Source organism: Ostrinia nubilalis, chromosome 5 (genome assembly GCF_963855985.1).
Source record: "Ostrinia nubilalis chromosome 5, ilOstNubi1.1, whole genome shotgun sequence".
Taxonomy (NCBI): Eukaryota; Metazoa; Arthropoda; class Insecta; order Lepidoptera; family Crambidae; genus Ostrinia; species Ostrinia nubilalis.
In genome coordinates this window covers 17,155,399-17,175,025 of record NC_087092.1, presented here as the reverse complement: position 1 = coordinate 17,175,025, position 19,627 = coordinate 17,155,399, and positions in this window count along the sequence as shown.

Here is a 19,627-nt window from a genome sequence, read left to right as displayed (position 1 = left end):
GCCAGAAGTTGTGCATTGCAGCATGTCTTGCAGTGGGCTATCTTTTGATGACACTACAAACTCGGAGCGAGAGAAGCGCGACAGTGACGACGTGTTCAAATCAATGGAGAAGCGTTTCTCTGGGACCAGCACCATCCGTGATAAGAAAAGGCCGTTGCCAGAAGTTGTGCCCTGCAGCATGTCTTGCAGTGGACTCTCTTTTGATGACACTACAGACTCGAAGCGAGAGAAGCGCGACAGTGATGACGTGGACATCGATGAAGCCATCGAGCAACTGAACTCTACTATAGCAGGCGTGGCGAACGGTGCCGTGGAATTCGAAGAAGCTGCAGATTCAGTGACGGCACTTGTGAAGCAATTTACTGTGTTCTTGAATAATCCTATGAAGTGTAACCCGAGGAGGAAGCGACAGTGCGGCGAAAGGCTTAAAGATTTGGCTGACTACTGGAGAAGCCGTATGAGTCTTGTGGAGGAATAATTTTAGATTTCTCTAGGTTTTAAAATTTTTATTTATATTATGTACTGTATTATTTCCATTGATTTATTATGTAATAATCTAGTTAGAATACAGCATTAACTGTACACTTTTATGACTTAAATAGATTTATTTTATTGTATTATCAACATTATGTTTTATAAATTGTTTTTATAATGTGAAAATTGTATTTAATGTAAATAGAATAACTTAAATAGAAAATTAAATTAAATTATATTTCAATAAAACTCTGTTTATTTCATCATCCTTTAGTTCCTAGTCTAAAACTAATGTCAATAACTTTTTTAAAGACAATTCTATCTCATCTCTACAATAATACAAGTCCGCATACAAAGTTTAGTGTAGGCCAAATTGAAAATCACTTAATATTTTAGTAGAAAACACTTTTATTGCGATTTCAAGACAGTGATTTGTGTAGAAGCTTTACAAACTTTTATTTACCCCGGTATAGCTACATTCTAACTCTTTGTTATTTTAACAAGGTAAATAAATCTCAAGTAATTTATTATTATCAGTATTAGCTCAAATTAACCTCATCTTTTGTCAGAATACGAGTAGGTATATTCTAGTAATACGTTATTCGCTAAATCGCGATACAAATAAATATGGCGCCTTTTGCACACAACGAGCGGCTGTTGCTTAATTATCGCTTTAAAATGAGCGTTTGCCGGATTCATGTTGGAGGTACACTCGGACTCAAAAAAACAATCACCTATCTTCTTATTGTGTGGAATGTAGCACGTTTGGTGTCAGACTCCTCTCGCTATAATTATGTGTATGACATGGTCACGGGAAGTACCTGGATGGCCTGGATAGCGCAGGGTCGGTCGTTATGGAAGTTTTTGCGGGGAGGCCTACGCCTAGCAGCGGTGTAAGGCAAGCTATATTCGGGACGTGTACACCACAGTAGATAAACATATATACTGTGTGTACACTGTACAAGTGCCCTAGAAAGAGCTTAAGTAGTTAGTATTAAGTACTGAATAAATATTTTGATTTTGAGTGGACTTCATTTGGCTAAATCGAATGACTTGACCAATCACGTAGTGCCCTCTGAAGCACAAAACAATGTTTACACGACCGCCACAATGAGGAAGCTCTATCAGAATCTCATACGATGAAAAATTATGATCAGGCTGAAAATAGAAGCAAGCTATACCCGGAATCTTCAAACATAAAGAAATTTTTGACTTGGAATAACTAAACATTTTTCAAAGGCCGACTGTACCAGCTGATATCACACCCTAATGAGGGCCGTGATGACCTGCGCCGACTTGTTAACAATGTTTGTGACGGAACCCGGGTGTGTGTGTTGTTTTATTTTGGACTGTTGCTGTTTATTTCAATTTCTCTGCGAACATTGGATGACGTAATCGCGAAGCTTTTGGGTTCGGTGACTTTTGAATTAATATTTAAAAAAAATAGATATAATGAGAATGTCTGAAATGGTTTAAGCTATAAGAAATCGTCTTTTGACTATTTGAAAGTGTCAAAATTCTCACTAAAATAGTGTTGGTATTTATTTTCTTTTGTTTTTAACGCTTTCCATTCGTTTACAGAGAAAATTAATATATCCCGTAATTAATTTTCTTTAACGTCAAGTGCTTATAATCTTGACTGACAATAACATAGGGCTTTCCTGGTTTGGACATCGTTGTCCTTAAATTTAATAATGTGGGAAAAGAAAGAAAATTTAACATACTAATAACCACAGTCTATTAAAAAGCAGTCGCATTCCTGAAAAGGTCAGCTACAGGTTATTCCCATTAAAGAATTACGTATGGTATTAGAAATTACAACTTTTTCGACAAATAAGTAACCTAGGTAACGGAATTTTCCTTTCAGTTACTTTTCCCACTTTCCCCACCATGTTTTCCCATTTCCCTACCAATGCCTTTGCTTTCAACTAATCTACTTCAAACACACCAACAATTAAACCTAAAGCTTCCAGCAGGTCTAAATCTCTCCTTTGTTACAGTACAATATTCACTTAACCTGTCGTCCGCTAAATTACGGCTATACAGGGTGTTCGCAACTTATAGTCCATAAACATTCAAATCCACTATGCCTTAATCTTATTATTTACGGGGCGGCAATTAAGTGCATCCAGCGCCGGCGATGCATCACGCGAGTAATCCAAAGGACAGAATCATAATAACAAAAAACAATAAAAATAACGAATTACGCTGTGGACTACGAGCGCGGGGTAGGAGATGCGTGGAGTGGTATGTGATTGAGATTTTTTTTGCACGTCGCAAAACTAACATTTAATTCCTTGGTAGGTAAAATTAATATATTCATAGAAATACGTAGACAATTTGATTGGAATAATGAAGGAGTATAGAAATTGGTTAAATAGGAACCGGGACAACTTTTACGCCATTTTATGACATTGAATTTGTTAATTGTTTAAAAAAAAACTGAACAGTGTTTCATTAATAATAAATAGTTCAATTCGAATTACTTATGTTTCAAAGAAACACTATTGTTTAAATTTGTAAATACTTACTTTTACACGAAAATATGCGACTTGAATTGTTTTCAAATTCACTTTGGTGTTCTTGATAGGAAAATATCTTAAAAACAGCAGATCGTTACATTATTGGAATTATTTTCAGCTGAAATTTTTAAATTGTTAAACGTCGACTCCATTCTCCCCGCGGCTCTGTCCCAAATCCACATTCTGTTCGTGCTCATTCCTAATATGGGGCAAAACTGTTGGAAGAACAACAGTTTTTGTTGTATATTTTATGTTGTGTGACGCTATAACTCAGTTGTGACGCGCCCTGAGCCGCTGAGATACACCGTCTACACTCCAGCGTTATTTATACCGTTATTTATAACGTTATTTATAACGGGGCAGTTATTTTTATTTATACACTTGTTTTATTGGTTTATTGCGTTACGGACTGTTGAACGCGATTTCGGTTTTAGTTAAGTGCTCCGCGTTGTTAGTTGATCAAGTGGGTTTGTTACTTTTCAGCCAAATGACGTCCACTGCTGGACAAAGGCCTCCCCCAAGGTTTTCCACAATGAACGGTCCTGCGCTGCCCGCATCCAGGCTCTTCCCGCGACCTTTACCAGATCGTCGGTCCACCTAGTAGGAGGCCTGCCCACGCTACGTCTTCCAGCCCGTGGTCGCCACTCGAGAACTTTCCTGCCCCAACGGCCATCGTCTCTACGAGCTATGTGCCCCGCCCACTGCCACTTGATTTTAGCAATTCTGCGAGCTATGTCGGTTACTTTGGTTCTCCTGCGGATCTCCTCATTTCTGATTCGATCACGCAGGGAAACTCCGAGCATAGCCCGCTCCATCGCCCTTTGGGTGACCTTGAGCCTTCTTATGAGGCCCATAGTAAGCGACCACGTCTCAGATCCGTATACCATCACTGGCAACACGCATTGGTCAAATACTTTCGACTTAAGACACTGCGGTATTTCGGACGTGAGTATATGGCGAAGCTTCCCGAACGCTGCCCATCCGAGTTGGATTCGACGATTGACCTCTTTCTCGAAGTTGGACCTACCTAACTGGACTGTTTGTCCCAGGTATACATAATTGTCAACAACTTCGAGTGTAGAGTCTCCAACCTTCAGAGGAGTGGGTGCAACACGGACATTAGACATGATTTTTGTCTTGTCCATGTTCATTCTGAGGCCCACTTGTTGAGAGGCTCTACTGAGGCCATCGAGCATTGTGCCTAGATCCTCCAAGGTCTCAGCCATGACTACGATATCGTCCGCGAATCGAAGGTGGGTGATGTACTCGCCGTTGATATTTATGCCAAATCCGTTCCAGTCCAGAAGCTTGAAGACATCTTCCAGGGCGGTGGTAAACAGTTTTGGAGATATGACGTCTCCCTGTCTTACCCCTCGCTGCAACTGGATAGGTTTCGAGTCCCGATCCTGGAGGCGGACCGACATTGTGGCGTTTTTGTACAAACCCCTTAACACTTCGATATATCGATAGTCAATTTGGCACCTTTGGAGAGACTGTAGCACTGCCCAGGTCTCGACCGAATCGAAGGCTTTTTCATAATCCACAAACGCCAGGCAAAGTGGTTGATTATACTCCTCGGTCTTCTGTATAATCTGCCTTAGCGTATGTATGTGGTCTATGGTACTAAAGCCTTTTCGGAAACCGGCTTGTTCGGGAGGCTGGAAGTCGTCGAGCCTGCGAGCGAGACGATTCGTAATGACTCTCGAAAACAGCTTGTAGACATGGCTCAGAAGTGAGATGGGTCTATAATTCTTCAACAAGGTTTTGTCACCTTTTTTGAAGAAGAGTACCACCACACTTCTGTGCCATGTCGTAGGCGTTTTTCCTTCGAGGATGACGGAATTGAACAGCTTCTGAAGAGCCCTTAGTACCGGCGTTCCGCCTGCCTTCAAAAGCTCAGCCGTGATTCCATCATCACCCGGTGCCTTGTTGTTCTTCAGCTGTTTGAGAGCCATTCTAATCTCGTACAGACTGACGTCCGGGATATCTTCGGTATAGTGTCGGGTCAGTCTAGCTCTTGGGTCTTCGGCTAGATTTGTGACAGGTGCGCGTACAGTCGTGTATAATTGTCCGTAGAACTTCTCAACCTCTTCCAATATCTCCGGCCCCGACGAAATGGCTCTGCCATCCTCTGTCTTCAGCTTGGTCAGTTGACTTTGGCCAACAGACAGATCTCTTGCGAACACTTTAGAGCCTTTGTTTCGCTCAATCGCCTCTTTAATACGGTCTGTATTAAATTGGCGTAGGTCGCGAGTCAAAGACTTGGAGATCTGTCTGTTAAGGCGCCGATACTGAGCAGCATCTTCAGAGGACTGCAAAACCAAGTTCCGTCTCTCTTCCATGAGTTGATTGGTGAGGTCAGAGATCTTTTTGGTTCCTTTTGAACGACGGGTTTTAAAGAACTTAGACCCAGTCGTTTGGACAATTTCCACGAACCTGTCATTGTATTCGTCCACATTTTCGCAGTCTCCTAGGCATTCGAAACGATTTTGCAACTCGAGCTGAAAGCTTTCGGGGTTTTGGAGTTGGATGGGCGCTGGGCGGAGCGTAGACTTCATCAGTCGACATCTCTCGAGCTTGGGTCTGATATTCAATGTGCCTCTTACCATTCGGTGATCGCTTCCTGTTTTGACCGAATTGATCACAGAGACATCATTGAATATATGCTTCTTCGTCGACAAGATGAAGTCTATCTCATTTTTTGTAGCGCCATTGGGATGCAGCCATGTCCACTTTCGCTGTTTTGGCTTTCTGAAGAAGGAGTTCATCATAAAGAGGCCCTCCTTCTCCATAAAGCCAGCCAGCAGTTGGCCACGTGCGTTCCTCTCTCCATACCCAAATTGCCCCACTTTCGGCTCATTATCGCTTCGTTTACCTAGCCTCGCGTTGAAGTCCCCCATCACAACGGTAAAATGGGACCGGGAGCTATGTATGGCTCTGGAAATATCCTCATACATAGTCTCCACTTCGTCGTCGGGGTGTTCCGTGGTCGGTGCGTATACCTGTATGACCTTCAGCGAATACCGTTTGGTGATTCTGAGTATCAGGTACGCTACCCTCGCCGAAACACTCTCGATCTGGACCACGTTGTTGACAAGGGACTTGTGGACGATAAACCCGACACCACCCTGGGACTGCTGGTCGCCCTCCCGGTTATAGAGCAGGTTTCCGGATTTGAGAATTATGGTGTCCTCTCCCTCTCTTCGGACTTCACATAATCCTACGATATCCCACCGTAACCTGCTCAATTCTTCCTCGAGTTCCATTAGCTTCACGTCTGTACGCAGTGTGCGAGCGTTATAGGTTGCCAGGGCCAGAGGTCGTCGGTGTTGGTAGCTTGGCATCCCCCGGGGATTCTTCGCACCCCTTGCCCCACCGTTACCGTGACCGCTACCGTGGTCCGGGATAGTGGGGCCGCCGGGGACTAGGGGCCGTTTTTTTGTTTGTGCCACCATTTGGAGGGTTTTGCCCTAATCGCCACGCTTGGCAGGCGGGTTGGCGATCGCAGTTTTTTACTTGGTTTCGCACGCAGACGCTGCTGCCCGTCCGGTGCTACAGGAGTTTGTCGCCTCTTACGACACGCCTCCTGTGGGCGGTGGGGAAAAGTATTCCGTGGGCGCACATTTTCGCACGCCCTTTACGTTGCTATGGACAGCAATAGCATTGATTGCTATTATTTCAAGTCATTAAATCAAAACAAGGACAATTCCACCCTCATTACGGCATCGAACCCATTACTGGGCGGCTATGAATTTAATCAGCCACCCCATAGACTAATTACTCATTAGACACCTCACCTAATGAGCGTTAAAGGGTTAATAAAACTCCGTAATTTCAACCGATTCCGAAAAAAAAAATTTCACCTATTATAATCTGTGGTTAAAAAACGCAGCGTGGGGCGTCCACCCACAAGGTGGACCGACGACCTGATAGCAGGAAGGTAGCAGGAAGGCGCTGGATGCAGGCCGCTACCAACCGTGCGATGTGGAAGTCATTGGGGTAGGCCTATGTTCAGCAGAGGACGTCCTGTCGCTGAAATGATGATGACGATGAATCTGTGGTTGGTGATCACTGACATTCAGAGTCTACTACGCGCAAATAGTATCTTATATGTGGACTAGTAACAAAAGGATAAATAAGATGTATACTATCTCAATATCATTGTCTCCCCTCTAACTCACTTATTGAACACTTTTACAAACAGTACCGAAAACATTTATGTATGTAATAAAATTATCGTAAGAAATGCAAACTAAGCGTTATTTTGAGAACACGTTTTTTTTTAAACTTTAGTGTTAGGGTTAGGTGTTGTGCTCTGAAAGGGATCTACATGCATATAACAATTTAAATTGGAACTTCACTGTTTTATCAGGATATAGCCATAAACGTGACAGTTCATTTCAGGCTGAAATGAAATGCTGAAATTTTCAGCCCAATGTATCCGTCTATGTACTATATTTGCCTTTACTCGCCCCATAGGGCCGTCGTTAAAATTTGATTTATACGGTTGTGTTGGTAGTTTTTGAACTGATTGCGTTTAGTTTTATGGGTTAGCGTGATAATTAAGCCGATAACTTGGCTTTTGGGCTGGTGAGGTCTTTATTTGAGGGATTGAGGTGTCTATGCTGTGTTTGACATGCTTACTGACAACTTCTGAGAGTTTTCTATGATATGTTTTATGTATTTTTCATTTCAATCTATGAAGAGATAAGTCACAGGCCTAAGATTTATATCAATGTCAAATTCAACAAAGTTATCAAAGTTTTTGGGATGTCCCTGATATCGGGCTTTAAGGCTGAGTTGCACCACCTAACTTTGACCGTGACTATAAAGATAACCGGTGCTTTTTGTATGGAGTTTGACAGATTTTTGACGTTTGTCAAAGTAAAAGTAAGATGGTGCAACCCACCCAGTAAAACCTGCAATGCCCTTTGAAGCACATATAAGTTATACTGGGAATCGAACCCAAGACATTCAGAGACTTGGTGTATTTAATAATGTAAGCTAAGTATAGACTAACACTCAATATTTATAAAAAAAAGCTTTTGTAAGTTTTTGGTTGTTTTTTCAGGCTATGAAGAGCCTCGTATGTAACTGAAAAGGAAAAACTATTTTATTTTTAAACATAATTCCAAATGTTTTTACGTCCAATATCGCTCGCACGCCGTTTAGATAATGATCGAAGTATGAATCACCGCATAATTCCGGGTGCATCCTTTAGGTGATTATCCCTAAATCATATTTAGTACGGTCATTATCGCTGCGCGCGCTATATTGAGTGCGATGATAATAAATAATGGTCATTCGGCGCACTCTAATTTTACGAGCGTATTTTACCGTTTGCGAAGCATCTGTCCTAGTTGTGCCTCGTGAGGCCTGTGGGCCAGATGATATGGTTAATCGGATTTAACGTATGAGATCATTTTAGTTCAGTTCCAAAACTTTTATTTGAGGGTTAAGTAAATAAACAGTTGCTGCGTCTACTTTAGCCATGTAGCGTCAGCACTTACGCAAAAAGTGTCTACAAGCGAGCAATCGGTATTTGTATCGTTGACGATAGCTTTTAAGAATGGATAGACAAAGATCTATTCTTAAAACCTTAAGAAACTGCATAATAGTTATTTGCGCCTGTAGGGGAGGATGGGGGAATTGCGGACGCGGGGTAAATACGGACTAGCAAGTACCTACTCAATCCCTCCCCCCCGCGGCAGCCCGGTGCTGTCATCTGTTTCTTTCTGCCATTTTAGTGCCACGCAAAAACTTACGACAGCCGGCTGCGCACAGTTTGAAGGGTAGGTAAAATTTTAAAAAATTGTGTATTTTGATCTAATTTTTAGTGTTTTTTAATTTAAGGGACTGGTCTGAATACTAAGTGATGGTAAAAAGTTATATTATCTATTGATAGCTTTGTCAATGAAGTTTGAATCGCCAATGTTTCTTTTTATGGAATGTTTTCATAACCTACAAATTTATCTCTTTGATTTAAAAATACCCAATTGGGTTAATTGCGGACACGCCTTGCGGGGTAAATACGGACGTCTGCAATTACCCCTAATTCGATAAACTATTTAAAAATTTACCAATAACTGGTACAAACGGGCAGTAAACAAAAAGCATTCCATCATTTTTACCAGCACACCAGAAAAAAAGAATCTAGAAGAAAAGGAACAAAAGAAATTAGACAAGAAAAGAAAAGCCCAAGAAAAACAAAATAAAACTACATCTAATAAGCTAAAAGGATCAAAGGGTGTAAGAAATCTAAATTATTTTGAAAATGAAGGAAATGTTGATTACTTTTTCATTTATTGTCAGGAAAAGTACTACGTTCATTCACCCGCCGAAGACTGGATTAGATGTTTAAAGTGTAACAAGTGGGCACATGAGAACTGCACTGCAGGAAGTTCTTCTAAAGGCTTTACTTGTGGTTTTTGTCTGTGATGTGGACCTGTCCGTAATTAACCCAGCGTTAGTCCGAATTTACCCCGAGCGCTGCGGGTAATTACGGACTGACAAGGTTTTGTTTTTGCTAAAAATATTCCATTTGTTGATTGATCTCGTTTAATAAGTATAACTGTTTTTGTAGATGTTTAACTAAAGATTAATAATTAATAAAGAAAATCTGATTATTACTAATAGTACGAATGTTGTGCGTTATTTCCCTTCAGCGTCCGCAATTCCCCCACTCTCCCCTAAGTAATTAAATTTTAAAAGAAGGTTGCACTGTGAATAATCTGTAGATAATAAAATGGCCAACACATCATTCTCGTCACAATTTTAGCACTTTATCAAAAACTTAACATAAAAGCATGACTCAAAGACACACCAAAGGATTAAATGATTTGAGTGCTAGGTAGCTTACAAGAAAGAATACCTACGATATAAATGAGCATCTTTCAATCATTTTAATTTAAACAACCAAGTTTGTACTGCCCTCACTGCCTAATAATGCCCATACACCGACACTATATTGCCACAATCATCAGCCCCCTCATCTGGCGAGCCCATAAAACTCCAGGACCATATCGTAACTAGCGCCGCGTAAATCCTAAGCGTGATCGCTGGATATCGCCCCGCTGACGGGTTTATCGTCGCATTAATGCTAATTCCCGCCGCGCGATGGCGTTGATGATGTTTTGTCATTTCGGACGCACGCTGTTTTAGCGAATGAGTTGTACTGAGTGATGGGGACGAGGTTCTCTATGTACAATCATAAGTTTAAATTCTTCGAATTCTTCAAAGACCTGGATCCAAATATGTATAGATTGTGTAGCTTACTTAAAAATCTAAGATGATCCAAACAATAATCAAAATATTATGTCGATACAAAAGGAGCTAGCTAGAAGATAACTAGGACCATGAGTTTTCTTAGAGCGCCATGCTCTTTCTAATTAAACTCATCCAATTTACTAACTTGCAAGTAAGTATTATAGGCTTTATCAGGATCCATTCGAGAAGGTTATCTCTTTACCTTTCATGTCAAACACTGTTATCTAGTATTTTCTAAATTGACTGAGTTTCTTGCGCTGCTTCTTCTCAGCACTGGATTTTTTTCCCGAAGCAGTGGTAGGGTTAATACTGGGACGTGTAAAAGTGATTTTTAAAGGCCTACTTGCAAAAAGTTTTATGAGTTTTTATTCTATTTTCTTTTTTAACCACATAGAAGCTCTTGGCCTACATCTCACTCCAAGATCTCTGATGTAATCCTATTCCTACATCTCCATTCACCTGTCAGGTTGAGTTTATCAAACCTAATGCATAGTACACATAGACCCACTCAAGTGGTGTCACACCCATTACGGCGCACCTCAAGTGTGCAGGAGACTTGGTACATCTGCTCCAGGATTTATGCACTATCTATCGGATGCCGCCATATTGATTGGCCGGGTTTGCCTGAAATATGGCTGGGAAAGTATTTATGGGATTACCCACTTCATGTCTATTATCTTAGATCATGGTATTCAATGAACAATAAACGCAAGAAGTGTAATTTAGATTTAAAGTAGGAAATTAATAAAAATAATTGTTAAGGAAAAGAAAAGTTGTCTGAAAAGCATTCACCTATTTATAGTTGTCATTACAAATCAATGATTTTATTTTGCTTAGTTTTCCATGGAATAATAAATAAGACCCCAACATCATTGGTGAAAATTGTTAGCAAAGCAATGAAATTTATTTATTGTTATTTTATTATCATCCCATGGTTATTAATAATTTTACGCAATTGAACACCGAAGACTTTTGATTTCCATTACACTACTTTGATACCATAGGTACAGCTTTTGTCGAATGAGCTTAAAAATTCAGATTTGTATCGCAATCTGCAAAACAACGTAAGCAGCTTCGCTCTTAAGCAATCGTTTGAACATTGAATAAAGCAAACAGCAGACCTAAACCAGCGATTAGGCACTTACCAAATACCAAACTCGGCAATTGAGCAGCATTAACCTGGAGCCTAACTGCTAACGCCAAGCGGGGGCAAGTGACAAAACAAAGTTCCACGCCGGCGTGCGCCGGATGAAACCACCTTAAACCAGTTTGCGCTGGTATAAACTGGTTTAGTCAAGAACCAGATCGGGGGATTTTCTGATCTGGTTTGAGTGTGTAATACCGCGGTAATACCTATACGCCCGTATTCACAAACATTACTATGAGGTCTCATAGTGCACGTGGATGCACAGGGTGACATACGAACCAATCACAGAGCTCTCAAGCATCGTTTGTGAATACGGGCGAAGACGCAAAACAATCCTACACATTTTAGGGTAATAAATACCTAGACAGACATATTTTTTATAGAATACTATAAAAATATACGTGTGGAATAGCAATAAGGAATTTGAATTTGAATCTGTCAATAAAAAAAGAATTAACGCTAAAAGTGAAATGTGATTTTCAGGAAAAAATATGAAATATGACATGAGTAACGTGTTATCAAAAGCCTTTCGGAGATCCAAAAATTGCAGCAGCTTTTCCGCTCGCAATTCGAGCCCACATTTAAAATAGGCGGAATAATACCGTAAGCTTGTACAGAAAAAGTCTCAGCCATTCAGACAATAACATAATTAACATTTACGCCTCACAACTCAGCGGAACGACTGCCACAAAGATTGCAGGAGCAGTGGACCGGGCTCGCACGCGGCGTTAAGTCCGCCTAGGGCGGTTACTATCGATGATATTGCGGTATCGATGTGATCCCAAATATGTGACTAATTAATCGCTATGATACATATTTACGCCTCACAACTCAGCGGAACGCCTGCCACAAAGATTGCAGGAGCAGTGGACCGGGCTCGCACGCGGCGTTAAGTCTGCCTAGGGCGGTCACTGTCGATGATATTGCGGTATCGATAGGATCCCAAATAATTACATTGAAATCTGCCAAGCCTTAAATTTATTGGACAAGGTTTGATAGAAAAAAAGTGGACTATCTTTGAAAAATTGAAATCTACGTGCACAGTTGCTACGCCACTAAAACTGCTTGAGTAGTTTGCAGACGTGATGAAAAAAGTACGTGAGAATCGGTGGCCTTATAGTGGCCAATAATACTAAATAAGAAGTTAATTTTAACCACAGTTTGTAAATAACAAACTGTTCAAGTTCTTTTAAAGAAATAAAGTCTCGGATTTTTAAACTGGATATAAATAGTCTCACGTCTACATTTTACAAATTAATCGGTATCAAAAGTTTTATCGATGTCGATGCTTCAGAATTTTGGTATCGAGTGATCATGTCGATACTTTGGGAGCTCTGCGGCCCGTAAGTCCACCGCCATCTTTATGGGACCAGGAGACATTTGCGTTTCTGTACTGTATTGTTTCTACACTCAGCTGACATTTAGCTAAAAGGGTGCGCTTAATTGCGACTCTTTTTCCATGATTATTCGATAGGAGCCTTTGTTTGGACTACCAAATCCAGGATTTGGGAGTACAATCTGGGTACAGATGTGCAGCCTTTGAAAATAATTACTGTGATCAACCACTCGAAATAAGTGGAGATTAACAATGATAATGATCAACTTTTATGGTATTAAATACTTCAGCTTTAGTTTGATCTGATCGATGGTAAAGTCGTTTAAAATCTTTTACAGAGCAATACCTATGCGTTATGATACGACATTCATTAAACGAAGAAGGAATGAATTGGCCAATAAATGGAATCACACGCTGACTGTGCACTTTTTAGCCTTTTCGTAAGTAATTCTTATCCCGCCATGACGAACATAATACAACAATCAAATTAATAGCACAGATGATCGTGGCAAGTGGCAAAGCCACAACAAACGCGACAGAACAAACTTTGCGAACCGGATTGCACCGGTTCCGGGCGGGTTGAGCCGGCGTGAACCGGCTGGATCCAGTTACTCAGGTGAGAGCGCGGCTCACTATTGGCACAATGCAATTGAGATTCAGTAAGATTACAGTCATAAGACAATTCCTCACTCGAGGAATAACGCCCACTGGAAATGGTAGTAACTAATGAGTAGGTGGAGTGAAGTGCGAAAGGTCGCTTGCAGAAAGTAATGTGACAAGCCGAAAACGGGGTGAAATGATACATTTTGGAAGAACTAGGCTTATGTCTAACTGAAGTTGCTATAAGCTGATAATGATGATGCCCATTTGCCTTCCTTATGACCGTTTTTGCCATGTTTGAAATCTAACCTATTCATCCGCTATGTAGTAACAATGAAAGAAGTTTCCAGCAAATTACCTTCCAAGATTATTAGTAAAATTTTGTTCCTTGCTTGAAATGTTTACGTAAGGCAATACTTAATTAATGTCGAATTTAATTCAACACTGAATTACTGTGTAAAAGTATATTATGTCGCGGCTTATTGGCATTATCTGCGTGCTTATTAAGTTAATGAGATTGAAAATACTGTTAGGAAGGTATTAATTTAATGTGATACTACATTAAAAGGATCAATATTTTTAATTTGGTCGAGAGATCCATGTCTGTCAGGTCTGTTAATTCCACAACTTTTTTATAAATAATTCCTAACTAACATTTATTTATTTATTTTATTGGGCTATCAACATAAGATACACGTATTAAACACAATAAAAAAAACTAAGCCAAAGGTCTCTAGCTAACTGCTCCCACACTAACGACGACGAAAATTATTTTATGACTAAAGTTTTAAAATGATGTATCAAAAGCATTATGTAATTTGTTATATCTATTTGATTTAAAAGCAATATCAATCAGTTGATTTGATATAGAAAAATGTAATCTACAAGAGACGTTAAACGAAAGTATTTCCACAAAAACTCTACATGCAAAATGCGTTTTGACAGCATATAAAAAGTTTTTTTTTTGTATCTAGTCCCTTAAAGCTATCATGACGATCTCGACTAGGACTATAATAAAGACATTTATTTCTCTTTCAAAACAAAAGACTGCCCCCTGTAAGGACTATCTATATGGTATAATTATCATTATTTTAATCAAGCAACTTTCGCTGACGCGCCCGAACGGCAAACAAATCGTCAATCCACGTAAGACACCGCACTAATCTAGGGCCGCCCCCATCCATGTAAACAGGGACCAATCCATGGCTACACCCTAAATCACGGGGTCTTTGTCCAGGTATAGAGCCTGACATCTAGGCTTGATTTAATATAATGGCTATGCGCACATTAGACGATCAATTGCCCATCAATTGTTTGGTTAATTTGCAGTAAATACATGGTAATCCTCGCCGGGTCGATTTGACGCACGTGGGCTGGTGAGTGTGGTGAATTAATGGCGTTAGACTGTAATAAACATAATTGGGATTGATGGATTTGTCTAGTCTTTATAAAAAAAAAATTAAAAATCACTCGATTAAACTTATCATCGCCATATCCTCATCTCTCTCTACATTAATATAATATGTTCTTGAAACGTAACTTTATGCACTTAGTAAAAAATTAGCCAAGTACGTGTCGTGGCACGGGCAGTGTAGGGTTCCGTAGTTGTCCGTCGTTAGCACAATATATTTCAGAAGCAAGCAATTACTTCACCTAAAGTCACTTTTAATATTTTTTTCTAAGGAATTTTCACTAGTTAAGAAATTTTATAATACAAAAGTTAAATGACTATTACTCTTAAACTAACTGATGTATCTTAACCGCTATAGTTTACCTTGAAAGTTCATAAAAAGCACTAATATCATGAATTTTTCAGATTTTTCAAGCCAACAGTTTAGTTTTTAGAGGGGGGGGGGGGACGCTCTACTCGAATTTACTTAAAATGTAAGGGTCAAATTACTTTATTGACTTGAGCACCTGCCTAGATATGAGATAGATTCATGCATATAAATAGATTTTACAATGTTTATTGTTCGGCAAATTGATAATGCTTAGGCTGGGTTGCACCATCTTACTCTAACTTTAGTTAACGTCAAAAATCTGTCAAACTCTATACAAAAATCACCGGTTATAATTATAGTTACGGTTAAAGTTAGGTGGAGCAACTTAGCTTTAATTTAGTAATCCAATTCATGCGTATTTTAGCCGAGTCTAGCCTTTAAATGTATTCATCATCATCATCATCTCAGCCATAGGACGTCCACTGCTGTTCCTGCTACCTTTATAATGTCGTCGGTCCACCTTGTGGGTGGACGTCCCACGCTAAATGTACGTTTAAATGTATCGACAAAGTATAAATACTAATCTAAAAGGATTCTTAAACTTCACTGTTTCAAAATTACCACAGCCCCAAATATCTGCAAGTCACCCATAGACAACAATAAATAACTAACCGCCGAGATAACAAAAACGTCACTTAACCCGTCAGCAGCTCAGGTTTCGTGACGTCACAGACCGCGGGAGATAAACTTAACCCCCCGCTTGACGGATTCGGGGTGACAGGTGCGCTAAGCGCTCATAATTTGTAACATTTAAAACAGTGTTCAACGGTGTTAAAGGGGTTATTTAGTTACTTTTTAGCTGGCAGAAGGGTTGTTCTATAAATGTTTGATTTAGCGATTGTAATTTTGATATTTTGAAGTTTTTTAGATGTAAGACTCTACATAATACGAATAGGTATATTTATGGTTCAAAATAAAGAGTAACTTAACTAATCATGCCTTAAGCGTTACGCCATTTTTTACGAATTTGAGACTCAAAACATTTACGATAATACTTTTTGTGAGCTTTTTAAAGCTTAAGTATTTCTTGAAGTTTTGATTTTAGAGTAACTAGCTCTGAAATGATGTAATTTAGAGACTTTGTGTCTTGAAAATGTTTAAAACTTAAATATTTGTGTGATTACGTTTTGGTACCGATAAGTATTCTCCACTTTTTTCAGGTGAATCTCAACTCCCCTAAAAACTACAACTGACCATAAATCACTCCAGATCCCTCTGATTTATCAACTCGGCGACACCGATCCTAACCTCAAATTAATCTAATGCCTAACACACTAACAACAACCACGGTGACCATTCTTCATTAACACAAAGGAGGGCGCCTTTTGTCTAGCGTCCATTTATTCACGATTGTTCTATGCCCAAGAGCGAGACATATCCTAAACTAACTTAAATACAAACCCAATCTTCCGTCTCACTTTTTTACTAACTATAGAAAGGGACGGACTACAAGTTACGTTGACAAGCTCGAGAATAGGCCCGGCCGGGGTTGATCCCTGTCAACGAATCTACAATACAGGGTGACTTGTTGTCAGCAGTCTCAACAATAAAATGATTAATGGACACCTTTCTTGTACTCAGTATTGGGCTATCGGATAATAGCAGGGTGTAATACCTTCGTGACATGTGTGGAGTGTTGGAACTAGTGAGAAGGTTATGGAAAACAAAATACTGTAAATTATTTTATCGGCATGAATGAAACTTTGGAGCCGGTTCAAATTAAAAAATAAAGCTCAAAAAAACTGCTTATAATTTTATCCAAAAAAAAAGTTAAGAAGAATATTGGGTAGGTTAAGAAAAATATACTCGGGTAATAAATTGACAAGATTGATTGATTGGTCTTTAAATCAACTTTAATAAACATGATATCAAACTATGTCACCACTAGAAGTTGTACAAGTTTAAATCTATGTTCAAATTGTTCAAAGGTGTTTCAAAATTCGGGCCTCATTCCGAAAGGGTAGACTTTGTTCTAATTTTTTCACGCCTTTGAATGGGCAAAATTCTTAACCTGTTAAATTCTTAATCACGTCTCGGCCAAAGCTTGAAATACGGCGCAAAATTCAGGAGTCATTCAAAAAAGTATTTTCATCAAGAAGTCGGAAGCCGGCGACTTATCCTGTCACCCCGTGACGTGTTAAAACGTCGACGTCAACTGTCACTAGGGATGTCCCGCGGTGACTCCAGGTGAGAATCATACTTGCTAGTACGAGTACAATCGATAGTACATCGGACTTCGTTCTTTCGTGGACAAAGGCCTCCCCCCAAGGATTGCCAGCGACCTTCACCAGGTCGTCTGTCCACCTAGTGGGGGGCCTGCCCACGCTACGTCTTCCGACCCGTGCCCCAACAGCCATAATTTCTGCGAGCCATGTGCCCCGCCCACTACCACTTGATTTTAGCAATTCTGCGGGCTATATCAGTCACCTTGGTTTTCCTGCGTTACTATTCATCTACCTGCTTTTTCACTATATTAACTTTTACAACCAATGCGTTTTTATTTCTAAACCAAAATAGAAATAGAATAAAGGATTCTATAAAAGCCAAGTCGCATTAAAATGCAAATTCATACTATCCTGTGTACTACAAGACATTTATAAGTAAGTGACGTGTTCAGTACTGAACAGTACTCGAGTACTGGAGCCGCCTTGTCCCATCACCAGTTGTCAGGATTACAGGACGGGTCCCGTGTCTCGTGGCCGTGACACGTCTAATGGACACGTTTTATCTCTCACTAAAAGGTCGGTCTGCTTATAAGAGACACGTATCTGACGTCTGGGTATGAGGAATTAGTGTTTTACGTCGAAAGTATACAAAACATCAACACCTAACATAAAGACATATATTATGTTACTGTGAAATGTACCGTGAGAATTTAATAAAAATCTCAATACTTATTTTTGTTCAATTTTCAGTTTCGTTTAGGATTTTTACAGCGACTGGTCTTGCATAGCTCGCATCCATGCATGCAGGTGCTTCCCATGACCTTCACTAGATCGTCGGTCCAGCGAGCTGGATGCCTGCCTACACTATTTCTTTATTCCGATTTATTAGCTTATAACATATTTCCATGTATCGGCCAGCATAAAAATAACTTGATTTAAACGGTTGAATTATTTAATCATAAAAAAAACTTTAAAAAAATATTCTGATATTTACTTTGATAAAAACAATTACTTCATCTTGATCTAGGCAACCAGGCAGGGCAAATCATCAATAAGCAACTAAAAACCTTTCGCTGGACCTTTCTACAACTTGTTTCCTTAGTCCGGGGGCGTGACAAACTGACTGACGGTCAGTGCATTACTGGCTAATTGTCAGCACTGTCAAGGGTCAGCTGTCATTAATCAAGCCGCTTGTGCCTTTGTGAGTCTGTGAAGTGACTCGCGGTTCGTTTGAGTTTTCGCACAGTTGAATGTTTGTATTTTATGATGAGTTGTTTTGACTGTTTGACAGTAAATGGATTGACTGACACGATTGATTCTCCGATCAATGTAAGAAAGTATAAGATTCATAAACTGTCTTTTTCTTTTAGGCACTTTAATAAAATGAGTATTTTCTGTAAGTTGTAATTAAATTAAGAGATGTTGTTACCTTTTTCAATTCACAATCACGATCATCATCATTGAGTCTGCATAAGCCCAGACGAGTTCAAGGAGTCTTACTGCAATTAACCCAGATTAAAATTCATTATTTTTCTTGTAGTCAAAGAAAAATACAGTAAATTCTCTACGAAATATCATGTTAGCAATATTGTAAACCTATGACTTAACAAATAATAAATCAATTGAGTTCTTTCCACAAACTCACTCAAAACTCGCTCCCGGCACGATCCCAAGCCATAGGTGTGAGAAAAAGGCCCAACAAACAATATCGCATCGCGCGAATCTGTTTAAACTTTGATATTCTTGCTGTCTGTTGGATTTAAGTTTATTCTTCTTATTACCAGTTAACAAGGGCCTGTTATCGGGCAGCGGGCCTGCGCGCAGTTACACTGAATTTATACTTTCGATTACGCTGCCTGCGGATGAATAAAAAACAAATGAGCCGAGAATTTGTTGGTACGCCGTGCGATGCTGCGGTGTGAAGGATTAGCGGGGATACGCCTCTGCTTCCGTGTTCCTGAAGGCCTAGGATGCGTGCCGCGATAAGCTTATATCACGCCATTTTATCGATTTTTCGCGATAAGCTCATACATTTGTCGTCTAAAATCGTTGATAAGATTTTATCACGGTGCGCATCCTATCCCGGCTGGTCAAAGATTGTAAATTGTTGGTTGGTTTAATAGATTTGTGACAAACATTACCTAAAAATGGAGAATTACTCGGATTTTAACATTCGATTTTGATTCCGAACCGTTATTTCTTTGGGACATCCCTAGGCTATGAACATATAGTTGACAACACGTCAAATTACACACTATCCCTCATAATATTAAAAAGTTACACCTAGGATGAACACTGGATTAAAATGACATTTCCACACCAAATGACAATTTAAT